A 16,938-nucleotide genomic window follows, 5' to 3' on the forward strand; every position below is an offset into this window, starting at 1 on the left:
CAATGAATATTCAGGACTAATTTCTTTTAGGATTGACTGGTTTGATCTCCTTGCTGTCCAAGGGCCTCTCAAGAGTCTTCTCCAACATCACAGTTCAAAAGCATCAATTCTTCAGCACTCAGCTTTCTTTATAGTTCAACTCTCATATCCATACATGACTACTGGAAAAACCAAAGGTTTGACTAGACGGACCTTTGTTGGCAAAGTAATGTCTCTGCTTTTTAATATTCTGTCTAGGTTGGTCATACCATTAGCAGCATTAACACCATTAAAGTGACTGAGCTGAGATGGTCACCTCTCCAGAAACCCATCCAATTATCCTGTAGAAAGAGCCTCCTATGTTAACTTTCAACTCCACTGCCCCTCCGACCCGAAACAGTTTTAACAAATGCCCTGCATTCTGAAAAGAAGGATGTGACCTCGTAAGGAAGAAACTTTGACAACTCTAGCTAGAATGAATGTATTTTCATTTACATCTGACCCAGAGTAAAGTACCTCAATGACCCATCAATAGAAAAAAGAAGAAAATATCTTAAAATAATCCCTGCTGCTGCTGCTGCTAAGTCGCTTCAGTTGTGTCCGACTCTGTGCAACCCCATAGACGGCAGCCCACCAGGCTCCCCCGTCCCTGGGATTCTCCAGGCAAGAACACTGGAGTGGGCTGCCATTTCCTTCTCCAATGCATGAAAGTGAAAAGTGAAAAGTGAAGTCGCTCAGTCGTGTCCGACTCTTAGCGACCCCATGGACTTCAGCCTACCAAGCTCCTCTGTCCATGGGATTTTCCAGACAAGAGTACTGGAGTGGGGCGCCATTGCCTTCTCCAAAATAATCCCTAGATATGATATATATCACTACATCTGCATATCATGAGACCTAGATTTGTTACCATTCAACAAAGAGTGCTTTCTAATAGTAAGGAACTGAGGAAAAGACACCATGATTTAACGCTTTCTCCTCCTAAATGTAATTTTGAGGTTTCAAGCAATATAGTTTCCTACCTATATAAAGCCCACAGCTCTACAATTTCAGTATCAACTATACATCACTGTAAATATTTTGAGGAAAAAATAATAGTTGTATTTGCCATCTGCGTCCACTCCCTAAAGGTGTGCAAGTGCGTGTATCCTAAGTCGCTTCAGTTGTGTCCAGCTCTTTGCGACCTCATGAACTGTAGCTCTCCAGGTTCCTCTGTCCATGGGGATTCTCCAGGCGAGAAGACTGGAGTGGGTTGCCATGCCCTCCTCTAGGGGATCTTCCCGACCCAGGGATCAAACCCAGTCTTTCGTGTCTTCTGCACTGGCAGGTGGGTTCTTTACCACTAGTGCCAGCTGGGAAGCCTTCCCCCTAAAGGTTTACTGCAATGTGTTGCGCTGGGCCCTTAAGGATGGCAAAGGGAGGGGGCATGAATCTATGATCGCCCACAGCCAGTTCTCAGTGCAGTCTCCCCTTCTGATTAACAGCCTTTCTTTTCCAGATCAACTCCCTGTTCAGTTGACCAGCATCTCAACATGTGTGCATTTCTTCTAATCTCACCTCAATAAGCTACTGCTTGTGGGAGGATAAAAACCCACTTCCTTCCACATTTGTGGGCCTGTGTGTATTTGAGTGTTCATCTCTCATACGATTTCCAAGTTAGAACTCTAGATCAAGTAGACAAAATAATGCATATGCAAAAAGAACTACAGCATGAAGACTGATCAAGGAAGGGGGAACCCTGCCCATCACTTCTACTACATCTTTGAAAGATATAATTCAGCTAACCCCCTCCCAGTCCCAAGATCCCTTGAACAGCAAGGAGATCCAACCAGTTTATCCTAAAGGAAATTAGTCCTGAATATTCATTGGAAGGACTGAAGCTGAAACTCCAATACTTTGGCCACCTAATGAGAAGAACTGACTCACTAGAAAAAACCCTGATGCTGGGAAAGATTGAAGAGGGAAGAGAACAGGACGACAGAAGATGAGATGGCTGGATGGCATCACTGACTCAATGGACATGACTTTGAGCAAGCTCCGGGAGTTGGTGATGGACAGGGAAGCCTGGCTTGCTGCAGTCCATGGGGTTGCAAAGAGTCAGACACGACTGAGTGACTGAACTGAACTAAACTGAGTCTCTAGATCCTGCCAAGCCCTCCATTAAACAGATCTTCCTGAGGGAGGGTTGGGTGAACACCACTGTAAGAGATGACCACATATTTCCATAGTTTACGAGGATAAAGCAATTACAGCTTCAGTCATTCATGAATAAAGCCTCTTTAACATTTTAATGAGAACATTAAACTCAGCTGCACTTGGTTTGGCCTCCCTAGAAAGTCTGTTAGCCTTGGAGAAAGTTTCTTTAGGAAGCGGTAATGAAATTGCAGGTTCTCTGTTCCACCGCCTCCAGCCCCGAGGGAAGCCTGGGCTACGAACACTGGCTGCACAGTGACTCTCCTGAAAGAGCCCACATATTCTGATAAGGCTACAGTTTGGCGAATGAGAGAAGGCATCTGGAGAAATACCTTCTCCTCTGCAGCATCCGTGCGCTTGTGTGTGCTCACTCATTTTATATCTGACTTGTCCCCTAATTCGCTTTTTATGTTATACACAGCTTGGAGTACAATGTGCGACTCAATAAATGTTCAATCATACTTTTCTGCTATTCTCCCTTAATCATTTTTCTACCGCCTCTGTGCTCCTTTGCGATGTGACTGATTCCCACTAAGGCTCCCAACTGCCGCTTGCCTGGAGGCCCATTAAATTCGGCAGACATCCGAGAGAGCTTCACGTGCAAAAGGTGAACGAGAAATAACTCTCAGACTCAGGGACTTAACACGAATGTCTGCCTCTTCCTCCAAAAAAAAACCTGGAGCCGTGCGAATGAAAGAGTGTGTCACCTCAAAGACCAACTACGGGGGAGGAGTGAAGCTAACGGGGGCTCATGTATGCGGGTCGCTGATGCCTTCAATCCTTCCAACATTTACTGAGCATCTTCTATGCACTGGCCTGTTCTAGATACTCAGCTGCAGCCAGAAGTAAGGCAGACAAGACCTCCACTCCCACAAAACTTGAGATCCTGTGGGAGAGACAGGCAGTAAACAAGAAAAGAAAATGTCAGAAGGTAACAAGTGCTAGGAAGAACATACAGAGGGTGATGTGACACGAGAGGCTAGTTAAGTAGGGTGGACAGGAAAAGGCAAGCAGAGTGAAAAGCTATAGCAAAAGACGCAAGGGAATCTTAAAGGCATAGCACTAAGTGAAAGAAGCTAATCTGAAAAGGCTACCCACTGTATGATTCCAACTATATGACATTCTAGAAAAGGCAAAATTAGAATGGAGACAATAAAAAGATCAGTGGTTGCTGGGGATGCGAAGAGGGTGAGATAAACAGGAGGCACTCAGAGGATTATTAGGGCAGTGAAACTTCTGTATGATACTACTGCGTTGGCCATTAGGTTCATTTGGGTTTTTTCCATAAGATGTAATGGAAAAACCCTAATGAAGTTTTTGGCCAACCAAGTATATAATGGTAGACACGCGTCATCATCCATTTTTCAAAATCCATAGAATGAATGTGCGACACCAAGAGTGAACCTGAAGGTTAACTACAGACCTTGGGTGATGGTCACATGTCAGTGGAGGCTCATCAGTTGTAATAAATGTATCGCTCTGGTAGGGGGTGTCCATAGTGGCAAAGACCGTATAATGTGGGCGGGAGATATATGAGAATGCTCTGTACTTCCTCCTCGATTTTGCTGTAAACCTAAGATTGCTCTAAAAAGATAAAACCTATGGTTTAAAGAATCCTTTGGGATTTTCCTGGTGGTCCAGTGGCTAAGACTCTGTGCTCCCCATGCTGGGGGCCCAGGTTTGATTCCTAGTCAGGGAACTAGATACCGGGTGCCACAACTAAGACCAGGAGTAGAAAAACAAGTAAATAAAACTTTAAAAATATTAAAATAAATATAAATTTCAAAATCGTTACAATAAGCAAGTGTGGGGTGTTGAAGAATGAAAAGGGGTAAAGCTTCGCTAGAGCACGGTAAACCAGGCAGGAAGAAGGAGGCCACCAAGGAAGCCAAGGAGGTCATGGTTAGAAGTGTGGATTTCATTCTAGAAGCGTCAGGAGCCACTGGCTAGTCTGAAGCCGGCCCTGTCATCAGGTGCTTTCTGTTTCTGAAGAATCACTCGGGCTCCCGTGTGGAAGATGGATGGGTGACAGCGAGGAATCAACAGAGGCTGATGAGAGTGGTCAAGGGCGGCAGCGGTAGCAGGGGGTGGATCGGAAATATGCTGTGAAAGAAGAACTGGCAGAATCGGTGACGGATATACTGGAAACGGGAGGTGAGGGAGAAAGAGAAACCAGAGATGATTTCTGAATGGGAGGAGCGCCCATTCACAGAGATGGGGAAGACCCTTGGGAAACTACCTCTGAAGACCACACAAGGAGCATGTGAAGCCCAGATGAAGTACTGGGGCTTCAGGCTCGCCGAGGGAACTCCAGGTCAACTTGCTTGACCTCTGCCATAATGTGAAGGGCAGATGTGTGTGTGCATGTGATACCCGCACTCACAGATATGGATATGTGCAAACATGCATCGTGCTTAAGAGATGGGCTTTGCCATTCAAAGCAAATCTGAAATCGTTTCAACAATTGAGATAAAGCGTAGGAGTTGTGTTACTGTTGTCGTTTTTTCCATTAGCGTGCAAGGCAGCTGAGGACAATTGAGGTGAAGCGTCTTGGCGGCAGTCACACAGCCAGGGATCAGCAGAGCTCACACTAGGAACCAGGTCTCCTTGAAGGAATTCACACCACCTGTCACACTCTCTGTAGATCATCCGGAATATGCAGGGCACCCATGAGCCCCACTCTCCGTGTGGGAACACACTCCCGGGGTGAAGGAAGGGTGGGGGTGTCGTGGTCCTTTCCTTTAGCTCATCCTGTCTGGACGCTATTGAAACCATCGCTACGGCAAGGCTGACAAACTACAGAAAATCAATACCATGCAAGCCGACCTCTCAGAGAGCAAATTAAATATTCAAGTGCAACGTGACGCCGATTTTTCAACAGAGGTTTTAATTATGAACACGCCCTGCAGAAACCTCCTTGGGGTGCCACACACGGAGCGTCCTCAGAAACTAAAGAAGCTGGCCTGATACCACCTCTCCAGGACTTCCTCCCCTGTGTCTTAGGTTTCCCCAAGAACACCAGAAGCACTGAACACATTTGAGAAAGAGGAAAAAGTGAAGCATTGGCAGGTTGGGGTTTTTTGCAGTATCATTTAAAGGAGGAAAATTCAACGAGATGGAATCACCCTAAAATCATTCTGATCATATCTGAAGAAGATGGGGGCAGGCCTGGGAGGGCTGGGCACGCTCTCTCATCTGCATACCACCTCACAGGAGTTCCAAACAGTCTCTGCTGGGCCTCTTTCCTGTTGGTCCAGTGGACAAGACTGCGCCTTCCAATGTAGAGTGTGAAAGTTCAATCCCTGGCTGGGGAGCTGAGATCCCACATGCCTGGTGCCAGAAACTAAAACATAAGACAGAAGCAATATTGTAGCAAATTCAATGTTTGCTCAGTCACTTCGGTCCTATCTGACTCTTTGCGACCCCATGGACCATAGCCTTCCAGGCTCCTCTGTCCATGAGATTTCCCAGGCAAGAATACTGGAGTGGGTTGCCATGCCCTCCTCCAGGGGATCATCCTGACCCAGGGATTGAACCCGCGTCCCCTGTGTCTCCTGCATTGCAGGCAGATTCCTTACTGCTGGGCCACCAGGAAAGCCCAAACATTAAAATTGGTTCACATTAACAACAACAACAACAAAAGACTGTGCTTCCACTGCAGGGGGCACAGGTCCAATCTTTGGCTGGAGAACTAAGATGCCATGTGGGGTGCAGCCAAAATAAAAATGTCTCTCCTTTTTCCATCTACTGGGCTGTCCATCATCCACCAGGCTCCCTTGAAGCTATGAGGTCTCCCACCTCGCTGTTTTGAAGTCCGAAAGGGAAATGGTGAGGGGCGTCTGCTTCTGTGTTTCTTGCTGTGAGTCGCACACTCCCTGCTCTTACTGAATGTGGCTTGTTTGTGTCTTGTTGATTTGCAGGCTTCCTCTCCATGGCTTCTGTCTACTAATGTGTTTCCGAAGGACCCCTGCATGGTAGGCAAAGCCCTGCTAACAGACAACAGGGCCACTGTGAATGGGCACACCCTAGCCAGACTGAGAACACGCAGAGAAGGAGATTTGGGGGAAAGCAGTTTGAGATGCTTGGTCAGCAACGTCCTGTCCTCCAAGCTGGAGATTTAGAAATTCATCTGTCAGGGTTAAAACCACATGGCACAATGGGATTCCCTCCCCCTTCAATACCGGCTTTCTTTCCAAAGCTTTCACGAAGGCACGCAGGACCGACAGGCTCTCCGCACACACCAAAGGAGGGTGGACACTCGCTCTATTGTTAGACAGATGCTCAGGCGGCTCCCTGTCTGAAACTCCCCGCTGGTTCCCACCACGGCTCCATTCCCATCAAGTTCCTCCACCGGGCCCCATCACGCTGTGAACCCCTCTCTGTCCTGCAGAACCCTTTGTCCTGCCTGAAAGTGAAAGTGTTAGTCGCTCAGTCGTGTCCAACTCTTTGCAACCCGATGGACTGCAGCCCGCCAGGCTCCTTTGTCCATGGGATTCTCCAGGCAAGGAGACTGGAGTGGGTAGCCATTCCCGTCTCCACAGGACTGTCCCGACCCAGGGATTGAACCCGAGTCTCCAACACTGCAGGCAGATTCTTTACCATCTGAGGGGACAGATCCTAGGACGGATTCTTCACCATCCAGGGAATGCCTGGACACGTCATTTTCTTAACTCCATTTTCTCATATCAGTGAAGTTTTCTTGCCTTTTTTTTTTTTTTTTTGATGCTGTGGTGATTGAGATTTGCAAAGAGAGTTCAGAAAAGACAGATGGCGAGAGTGAAGGCAAACTGGGGATAATTCAGAAGGACTCAATTCAGACGGTCTGAGCCTAGGAAAAGCCCAAGCTGGTGGTCAAGATGGGCTGATGGGGGGAGGCCTGGGGAGCAGACGGGGACACAAGTAGGAATGACTGAAAACAAGTGGGTGAGATACCAGGGGTGGCATTCAAGACAGTGGGCTTTCGACACCCCTGTGGGACACCTTAGAGGCAACTTTGGAGGCTAGAAGCAGAAGGCTACAGGAGGCCAGGGGTCCCTGACACAGGAGACGGCGAGGAACACAGTACGTAATAAGGCAAATGCTCACGCTCATCTTCCTAAGAGTCAAAGCAACCTCCCTCAACAGCTCTATTTCTTGTCTTTCTGTCACAGCTTGAGCCTGATGCCAAATGCTCTTTTATCCTCATAAGACACCTGAGACCCGGCCTGCCAATTATTAGAGTGATGATCCTATCTCTACACAATTAGACGCTACAGCTTTTCTGCCAATCACTTCTCACATCTATTATGTCATTTAATTCTCACCGCACTAGGTGACATGCATGTTTGGGTACTCAGTCATGTCCAACTCTGCGACCCAATGGACTGTGGCCAGCCAGGCTCCTCTGTCCACGGGATTTTCCAGGCAAGAATACTGAAGTGGGTTGCCATGCACTAACCCAGGGGATCGTCCCCACCTAAGGATCAAACCCATGTCTCCTGTGTCCATTGCATTGGCAGGGGGATTCTTTACCACTGAGCCACCTGAGAAGCACCAAGTGACATGAGCACTATTAAATCAATGAATCCAGGTTCAAAGAGATTTAAAATTGTGCCCATTTCCACCCCAAGGGAAAGAGCCTTCTCTCAAACCCAGGTCTTGTGACTTGAGATCCTATGCTTTCTAGAAGATGCTGTTACTATATTTCTTGTTCTTTACCTCTATGTGCTGTAAATTTTACTCATCTCGGTTTGGCTGGGCTTTCCCAATAGCTCATGGGTAAAGAAGGTGCCTGCAATACAGCACACACGGGAGATGCAGGTTCGAGCCCAGAAGATCTCTGGAGAAGGGAATGGCAAACCACTCCAGTATTCTTGCCTGGAGAATTCCATGGACAGAGGGGTCTGGCAGGCTACAGTCCATGGGGTCACAAAGAGTCAGACATGACTGACTAAACACAGGCTTCACTACTTCAGAATTTCTGAGGCAATAACCATCATCAAGTGATACCCCACTTACTTGGAATCCAGGAGATGCTATGACAAATATGCACCCAATTTCATACAGGGTGCCAAAGGGGGAAGCTACCAGTCTAAAGGAGGAGAAAAACAAAGCTTGCTTTTGCTTAGTCATGAGGCCTTAGAGCACCGAATTCATACCACTATGCAATTAAAAAATTAATTTGCTAACTACAAGTGATTTGTTTTGTGGCTAAGCAATATTTTTAATTAAAAAATATCCCCCCAAATATGAGAAATATGATCTGAAAGTAATAATACTGGGTCTACGATGGTGGACGCATGCTCAGTTGCTCAATTGTGTTCGATGCTTCAAAACCCCATGGATTGTATAGCCCACCAGGCTCCTCTGTCCATGATATTTCCCAGACAAGAATACTGGAGTGGGTTGCCATTTCCACCCCCAGGGTATCTTCCCAAATCAGGGATCAAACCCTGGTCTCCTGCATTAGCAGACAGATTCTTTATCACTGACCTACCTGGGAAGCCCCCACTGAGTCTAGAGGCTAAAATCAAAACCACCCCAGTCATACGGTTTTGTCGAGTAATTTTACTATTTATTACATTACCCTGTAGTTCAAATTTCTATCAATTCATATCTGCGTCTCCTTAAAGAGTTTGGTATTTTAAAGCTGATCTCCAAATATCTGTTGAATGGATGGACAGATACACAAGCAAATGAATACAAGTGTCCATCAGGCGACTCTCCATGCTAACTGAAGAGGGAAATGCTACTTGCTTCAAGGACAAAGGGCCGAGTCACATGGATACAGATTGGAATTCTGTTTGCCAGCTGTGTCATTGTGGGCAAATTAATTCACTCCTTGAGTCTGAGTTTCCTCATCAGCTAAACGGACACCACTGAGTACCACACAGAACTGGCTGAGGATCAAATGACATCATAGACTTGACACACTGCCTGGGTTGCAGAAGTTGCGGTAGCTTATTTATCTCCCCTTCTGTCTTCCACATTTAGTGTGTCCCTCTTTCATCGTCCTGACCCAGAGATCGAACCAACATCTCTCCTATCTCCAGCATTGGCAGGCAGATTCTTGACCACTAGCACCATCTGGGAAGCCCAATCCCCTTTCATACCAACCTTTATTATGGTGCTTCAGTACAAAAAACCCTGTGGTAAATATCAAATTTATTTACAGTGATGGTCCATCTCCCCTCCACTAACATCAGACTCATCTATTCATGGTCTAGAGACAAGTTGTTGTACATAACAGGTGTTCAACAGATTTCTTTGACTAAATATTTTGCAGACTAAATGAGTAAATGTCTCAGAGAAGTGAAGCTCATCAATACTTTTTATATTTGAAAACTTTCTAAAATGTAATGTACACTTAACCACTTGGCTAAAAGAACAGGTTAAAGGAACTTTAATTTTTTCTTGACTTGGGGTTGTCAACATAAATGTAAGTTTTAGCACTGGAATGGGAATTTTTAATTCCTTGTAGTCTTTTTACATTGGTTGATTTGCTCACATTGAAACTGAAAGTGTTAGTTGCTCTGCTGCTGCTGCTGCTAAGTCGCTTCAGTCATGTCTGACTCTGTGCGATCCCATAGATGGCAGCCCACCAGGCTTCCCCGTCCCTGGGATTCTCCAGGCAAGAACACTGGAGTGAGTTGCCATTTCCTTCTCCAGTGCATGAAAGTAAAAGTGAAAGTGAAGTCGCTCAGTCGTGTCCGACTCTAGCGACCCCACGGACTGCAGCCTACCAGGCTCCCCTGTCCATGGGATTTTCCAGGCAAAAGTACTGGAGTGGGGTGCCACTGCCTTCTCCAGTTAGTTGCTTAGCTGTGTCCAACTCTTTGTGACCCCATGGACTACACTGTCCAAGCAATTCTCCAGGCAAGAATATTGGCGTGGGCAGCCGTTTGCTTCTCCAGGGGATCTTCCCAACCCAAGGATCAAACATGGGTCTCCCACATTGCAGGCAGATTCTTTACCATCTGAGCCACCTGGGAAGCTTACTCACACTAAATTTTCCCAGATTTTGACATTTTGACCATGGTTTTCATTTCTTTCTGTGGTCAGGGGCTTCATCCCCTGGAAGGCATGAGACATTGGGGAATTAAGAGAAAGTCCTCGTCATCTTCAAAGAGTTTACCAGACCTCATTCTCAAGAGATTTCTCATCTGTTTCTGCTTCATGACACGTATGTTTGCTAAGAGCTTGAAGGAGGGCCCACAGCTTTCCTAGACCAAGGAGTACTGCTCTATCCCTAATGCCTTCCACATAGAAGGCACTCAACAAATACCTATAAAGTGAATGAACAGAGTAAATAGTACGCAACCTTTGTCCTCACCATTTTCTATCTGAAGACTTTATTCTAATCCACGACTAGGCCCCTTACTTGTTTGAGGCTGTAATATCTCATCTGCAAAATCAAACAGTTGGGTAAGGGATCTCTAAGATCACGTTCAACATTCATCTTCCATGATCCTATACTCCTGTCTACCTGTGCATGTTCCAGAGTTTGGAAATCCGATCACTAGGTAACTGAGATCTTAGAGACATAATGAATAAACAATGCATCCTTCACCCTCTAATCCAGACGTCCTCACAAGGAGATATTATCCTTATACCACGGCAACAAATACAGAAAAAATGAGCTCTCTTATTTCTTTCTCTCATCCCTAACATCATACGTAACAGGAGAAAGACTGACCTTGGGATGTAAACATATCGATCCATTTTTTTCCCCGTGCCAAGTGTTCATAAATGAAAAACTAGTCTGTCTCCAAAGAAGTCAACTGCATTCAGGCCAATAAAACTTTAAAGGAAAAAAATTTTTTTCCTAACAACTAAATCTAGCGCTTTCACTGACCCTATGTGCCCAGCTATTTCTCGGTTCATATATTAACTTCTCAGCTACATTTGTTTAAATGATAACTGTAGTTACACTGTTTGTACAGAAGTATAATTCAACTCCTTGAAACCAGTCTTTCTTAAAGTGGAAACTTCTAAATTAAAAGCGTTTATACAGACAGGAAGTAGACACTTTCAAACACCAGGTTAAAGGTCTGTCAACCCAATTCTCTGCACAGCTGGGAGGCCACTTATGGGCACAGTTTCTCCCCTGGAGACAGTGGATCCCTCTCATAGCTTTCTCTAGGTAGGATTGAGCCCCTTTAATTCCATCCTGCACAAATTCGATGTATACCTTCCTCAAGCACTGTATCAAACTCTCAAGGGGATGCAGAAAATGAATAAAACATCATCTCTGCCTCAGAGGAGACGCAGCAAGGCCAAGAGGATAAAAGCAGCGACACTGGAAAACAACTGCCTGAGGACGCAAGCTGGCTTAACCGTAATCAGCCAGAGACCTTGGACAAGTTACTTAACCTTTCTGATCCAGCATCTTCATCAGCACAGTGGTGCTAATGACAGGACCTAGTTAGTGCTGCTATAGGGACAGCTGAGTAACTTCCCTGATGGCATTAAGAGCTGGTTCCTGCATCATGATCATCATCTATATGAACACACAACCCATGATTTTAAATTTTTCATTGTCCTACTGAGTAAAATTATAACAGATTCTAGGAAATAAAAGGAATTAAAAAAAAAAAAAAAAACAGACAACCTGGAAAACTATTCCATTCAGTTCAGTTGCTCAGTCATGTCCGACTCTTTGCAACCCCATGGACGCCAGGCCTCCCTGTCCATCACCAACTCCTGGAGTTTACCAAGCTCATGTCCATCGAGTCGGTGATGCCATCCAATTATCTCATCCTCTGTCATCCCCTTCTCCTCCTGCCTTCAATCTTTACAATATTGTATTGGTTTTGCCATATAGCAAAATGAATCCGCCACAGGTATACATGTGTTCCCCATCCTGAACTCTCCTCCCTCCTCCCTCCTCATACCATCCCTCTGGGTCATCCCAGTGCACCAACCCCAAGCATCCAGTATCGTGCATCGAACCTGGACTGGCGACTCGTTTCATATATGATATTATACATATTTCAATGCCATTCTCCCAAATCATCCCACCCTCTCCCTCTCCCACAGAGTCCAAAAGACTGTTCTATACATCTGTGTCTCTTTTGCTGTCTCGTATACAGGGTTATTGTTACCATCTTTCTAAATTCCATATATATGAGTTAGTATACTGTATTGGTGTTTTCCTTTCTGGCTTACTTCACTCTGTATAATAGGCTCCAGTTTCATCCACCTCATTAGAACTGATTCAAATGTATTCTTTTTAATGGCTGAGTAATACTCCATTGTGTATATGTACCACAGCTTTCTTATCCATTCATCTGCTGATGGACATCTAGGTTGCTTCCATGTCCTGGCTATTATAAACAGTGCTGTGATGAACACTGGGGTACACGTGTCTCTTTCAATTCTGGTTTCTGCCTTCAATCTTTTCCAGCACTGGGGTCTTTTCAAAAGAGTCAGCTTTTCACATAAGGTGGCCAAAGTATTGGGAGCTTCAGCTTCAACATCAGTCCTTTCAGTTAATATTCAGGACTGATTTCCTTTAGGATGGACTGATTGGAAAACTATTAGGTTGGCCAAAAAATTGTTTGGATTTTTCCATAAGATAGGAATAACTGGAACAAACTTTTTGGTCAACCTAATACTTTCCAACAAATTTCATTATTCTTCTGTCTTCCTAATGAATCTTAACAACATCTATCCTCAGAGTGATGTAAAGATGGTGGTCGGTAGGAATGTAGAGAAAAATGTAAACAATTATGGGACAGAAAGAAAAGGAGAGGAAAAGGAGGGAGAGCAGGCAGGAGGCACATTTCTGAGCTAGCTGAACCATCAGGTAGACAGGAGGTGAACTAAGCTAGAGATAACCTTTGTGGCAGCCTTGCCCTGATTTGTTTGCTCCTCTGCCCAGAAAATCCTTCCTCAAGCACTAAGCTACCACACTTCTCCTTAAAACTCTGTGTTTTTCTTTCCACTGTTGACACCTCTGTTTTACAGAATATGAGATACAGAAAGAACCTTGTTGTTGCTGCTTAGTCATTCAGCCCTGTCTCACTCTTTGTGGCCCCATGGCCTGCAGATGGCCAGGCTCCTCTGTCCATGGGACTCTCCAGGCAAGAACACTGGAGTGGGTAGCCATTCCCTTCTCCAGGGGATCTTTCCAACCCAAGGATCAAACCCAGGTCTCCTGCATTGGCAGGTGGATTCTTTACCACTGAGGCACCAGGGAAACCCATAAAGACTCTCAGAGGTCACCCAATGCAGCTCCCTATTTCACACATGGGAAAAATTTGAAGGGCAACAAGACCAAAAACTGAGGGCTGACGAGACCAAAAACTGAGGGCCAATGAGACCAAACACTGAGGGCCAACGAGACCAAACACTGAGGGCAACGAGACTAAACACTGAGGGCAACGAGACCGAACACTGAGGGCAACAGACTAAATACTGAGGGCCAACAAGACCAAACACTGAGGGCAACGAGACTAAACACTGAGGGCAACGAGACTAAACACTGAGGGCAACGAGACCAAACACTGAGGGCAACGAGACCAAACACTGAGGGCAAGAGACTAAACACTGAGGGCAACAGACTAAACACTGAGGGCCAACAAGACCGAACACTGAGGGCAACAGACTAAACACTGAGGGCAACGAGACTAAACACTGAGGGCAACAGACTAAACACTGAGGGCAACGAGACTAAACACTGAGGGCAACGAGACTAAACACTGAGGGCAACGAGACTAAACACTGAGGGCCAACGAGACTAAACACTGAGGCCAACGAGACTAAACACTGAGGGCAACGAGACCGAACACTGAGGGCAACGAGACTAAACACTGAGGGCAACGAGACTAAACACTGAGGGCAACGAGACTAAACACTGAGGCCAACGAGACTAAACACTGAGGGCAACGAGACCGAACACTGAGGGCAACGAGACCAAACACTGAGGGCAAGAGACTAAACACTGAGGGCAACAGACTAAACACTGAGGGCCAACAAGACCGAACACTGAGGGCAACAGACTAAACACTGAGGGCAACGAGACTAAACACTGAGGGCAACGAGACTAAACACTGAGGGCCAATGAGACTAAACACTGAGGCCAACGAGACTAAACACTGAGGGCAACGAGACCGAACACTGAGGGCAACGAGACCAAACACTGAGGGCAAGAGACTAAACACTGAGGGCAACAGACTAAACACTGAGGGCCAACAAGACCGAACACTGAGGGCAACAGACTAAACACTGAGGGCAACGAGACTAAACACTGAGGGCAACAGACTAAACACTGAGGGCAACGAGACTAAACACTGAGGGCAACGAGACTAAACACTGAGGGCCAACGAGACTAAACACTGAGGCCAACGAGACTGAACACTGAGGGCAACGAGACCGAACACTGAGGGCAACGAGACTAAACACTGAGGGCAACGAGACTAAACACTGAGGGCCAATGAGACTAAACACTGAGGCCAACGAGACTAAACACTGAGGGCAACGAGACTAAACACTGAGGGCAACGAGACTAAACACTGAGGGCAACGAGACTAAACACTGAGGGCCAATGAGACTAAACACTGAGGCCAACGAGACTAAACACTGAGGGCAACGAGACTAAACACTGAGGCCAACGAGACTAAACACTGAGGGCAACGAGACTAAACACTGAGGGCCAACGAGACTAAACACTGAGGCCAACGAGACTAAACACTGAGGGCAACAAGACCAAAAACTGAGGGCTGACGAGACCAAAAACTGAGGGCCAATGAGACCAAACACTGAGGGCCAACGAGACCAAACACTGAGGGCAACGAGACTCAACACTGAGGGCCAAAGAGACCAAATCATTAACGTGGGGCTAGATAGCTCCACAGTGGCAGAGACAACATGCACGCTGGACTCCCAGTGCCCCAGATCTGTGCTGTCTCCTTTAGGGCAATAAATTGGGTGAAAATGAGTCACTCAGTGCCTCTTTGTGACCCCATGGACTACACAGTCCATGAAATTCTCCAGGACAGAATACTGGCGTGGGTACCCTTTCCTGTCTCCGTGGGATCCTCCCAACCCAGGGATCAAACCCAGATCTCCTGCATGGCAGGTGGATGCTTCACCAGCTAAGCCACAAGGGAAGCCCAAGAATACTGGAGTGGGTAGCCTATCCCTTCTCCAGTGGACCGTCCTGACCCAGGAATTGAACTGGGGTCTCCTGTATTGCAGGCTGATTCTTTACCAACTGAGCTATGAGGGAAGCCATTTACCCAAGTGGAGTCTGACTGGCCCTTATACAGTCAGGTATGTAAGTTTTTATCTTGGGAAGAAAATCTTGAGAAATATTTTTAAATGAATTAACAAGAAGCTTACTGTTTTTAATTCAATAAACATGTTTTATTATTAACTTCATTGCCTGCTAAGCCTGAAATTAGGTTTTCCTATGCTTGGGTAGGTCCTGCCTAACCAATAACACAACAATCAGATTTCAATTAAACAGATACTCACTCTTGGGCTACACACACACACACACACACACACACCCCTCAAAGAGGCACTTAATCAAAACACAATTTAAGCCCATTCTTGCTGTCATTCTTCTGGCCTGTATTTAAGAAGCAGGTATCAAATATAATAAGATAAGGCTCTCTGAATAAGGCTCTCTCCAAATTACTCATTCTCCAAAGTAGGAATGTTTCTTGCTACTGCTTCCTATTTCTAACCCAACAACAAAAGGCAGCCTCCCCAAAGGACTCCTCCACAAGCTTTTGACTCTGTCTTCTCTGTGAGTCCTTGGTCTGTTTGGGCAAAACCAGATCAGTAGTCTCCTGAAGACTTTTAACTTTCCTTCTTCCTAGTTTTCAATTCTACAGTGGAAGAGGGAGGCTCTGAAAACAGAGCTTTTGATGCGTTTTAACAATATATTTAGAAACAGAGAATTCTGTGGTGGTCCAGTGGTTAAGACTGCCCCTTCCAAAGCAAAGGGTATGGGTTTGATCCCTGTTTGGGGAGATCAGATCCCACAAGTCTCATGGCCAAATAACCCCAAATTAAACAGAAATAATATGGTAACAAATTCAACAAAGACTTGTTTTAAAAAAATCCTATAAAAATAAACACAGTAAGTATGTTTTTGCACTGTGGTTTTAGCTCAGATCCTTATGGGTAAGCATCTGGTTAAAACAAACATTTTAACGTGAGAAGAAGCCACTTGTTTGCTGATGCCCGCCCCCTTCCCTTCCCTGCTCTCAGGGTAGTTGGGTGTGTGCTCTGTTCCTCAGTCCTGCCCGATGCTTTGCGACCCCATGGACTGTAGCCCACCAGGCTCCTCTGTCCACGGGATTTCCCAGGCAAGGATACTGGAGTGCGCTGCCATTTCCTCCTCCAGGGGATCTTCCCCACCCTGGGACTGAACCCCAGTCTCCTGTGTCTCCTGCATTGGCAGGCAAATTCTTTACCACTGAGCCACCTAGGAAGCCATGTGGATGCGTCCTCCCTGTGATTAAAATTTGGGCTCTCTTCTCACATTGCTTAGACTAGAGGAACATGTGAATCTGGGCCACTAAAAATAACTCAGTTCTGTTGCCTAAATAGGTGTTTACTTTTAGTAGACTACAGCCACATAGAGCCTATTTATTAGAACTGCGCTCGGTGAAGTGGTGTTTACATGGATTACACTCTATGACAACGATTTATTTTGTTTTTCTTATTCTCTTTCTTTTTCTTGCACAGTCGAGATAGGCTGGTGGTAGCTGTGGCTGCTGTTCTCATTCATATGAAATTCAATTACAGGAGAAGCAGAAGAATGTGGCATTGCCA

At 45.9% G+C, this 16,938-nt stretch overlaps 1 protein-coding gene across 13 annotated transcripts in view; it reads right to left on the bottom strand.

The window, feature by feature from the left end:
* ENOX1 (ecto-NOX disulfide-thiol exchanger 1) overlaps window positions 1–16,938 on the bottom strand; it is a 680,109-nt gene that overhangs the window by 546,383 nt on the left and 116,788 nt on the right. For 5 of the 13 annotated variants that reach the window (XM_061434502.1, XM_061434511.1, XM_061434498.1 and 2 more), the window contains one exon: window positions 14,984–15,059. The exons of the other annotated variants lie outside the window; for them this stretch is intronic. The gene's annotated coding sequence lies outside the window, so the exon portion shown is untranslated. The remainder of the gene's footprint in view (window positions 1–14,983; window positions 15,060–16,938) is intronic. 13 annotated transcript variants of the gene reach the window in all.

The sequence above is a fragment of the Bos javanicus genome, chromosome 12 (assembly GCF_032452875.1).
Source record: "Bos javanicus breed banteng chromosome 12, ARS-OSU_banteng_1.0, whole genome shotgun sequence".
NCBI classification, from domain to species: domain Eukaryota; kingdom Metazoa; phylum Chordata; class Mammalia; order Artiodactyla; family Bovidae; genus Bos; species Bos javanicus.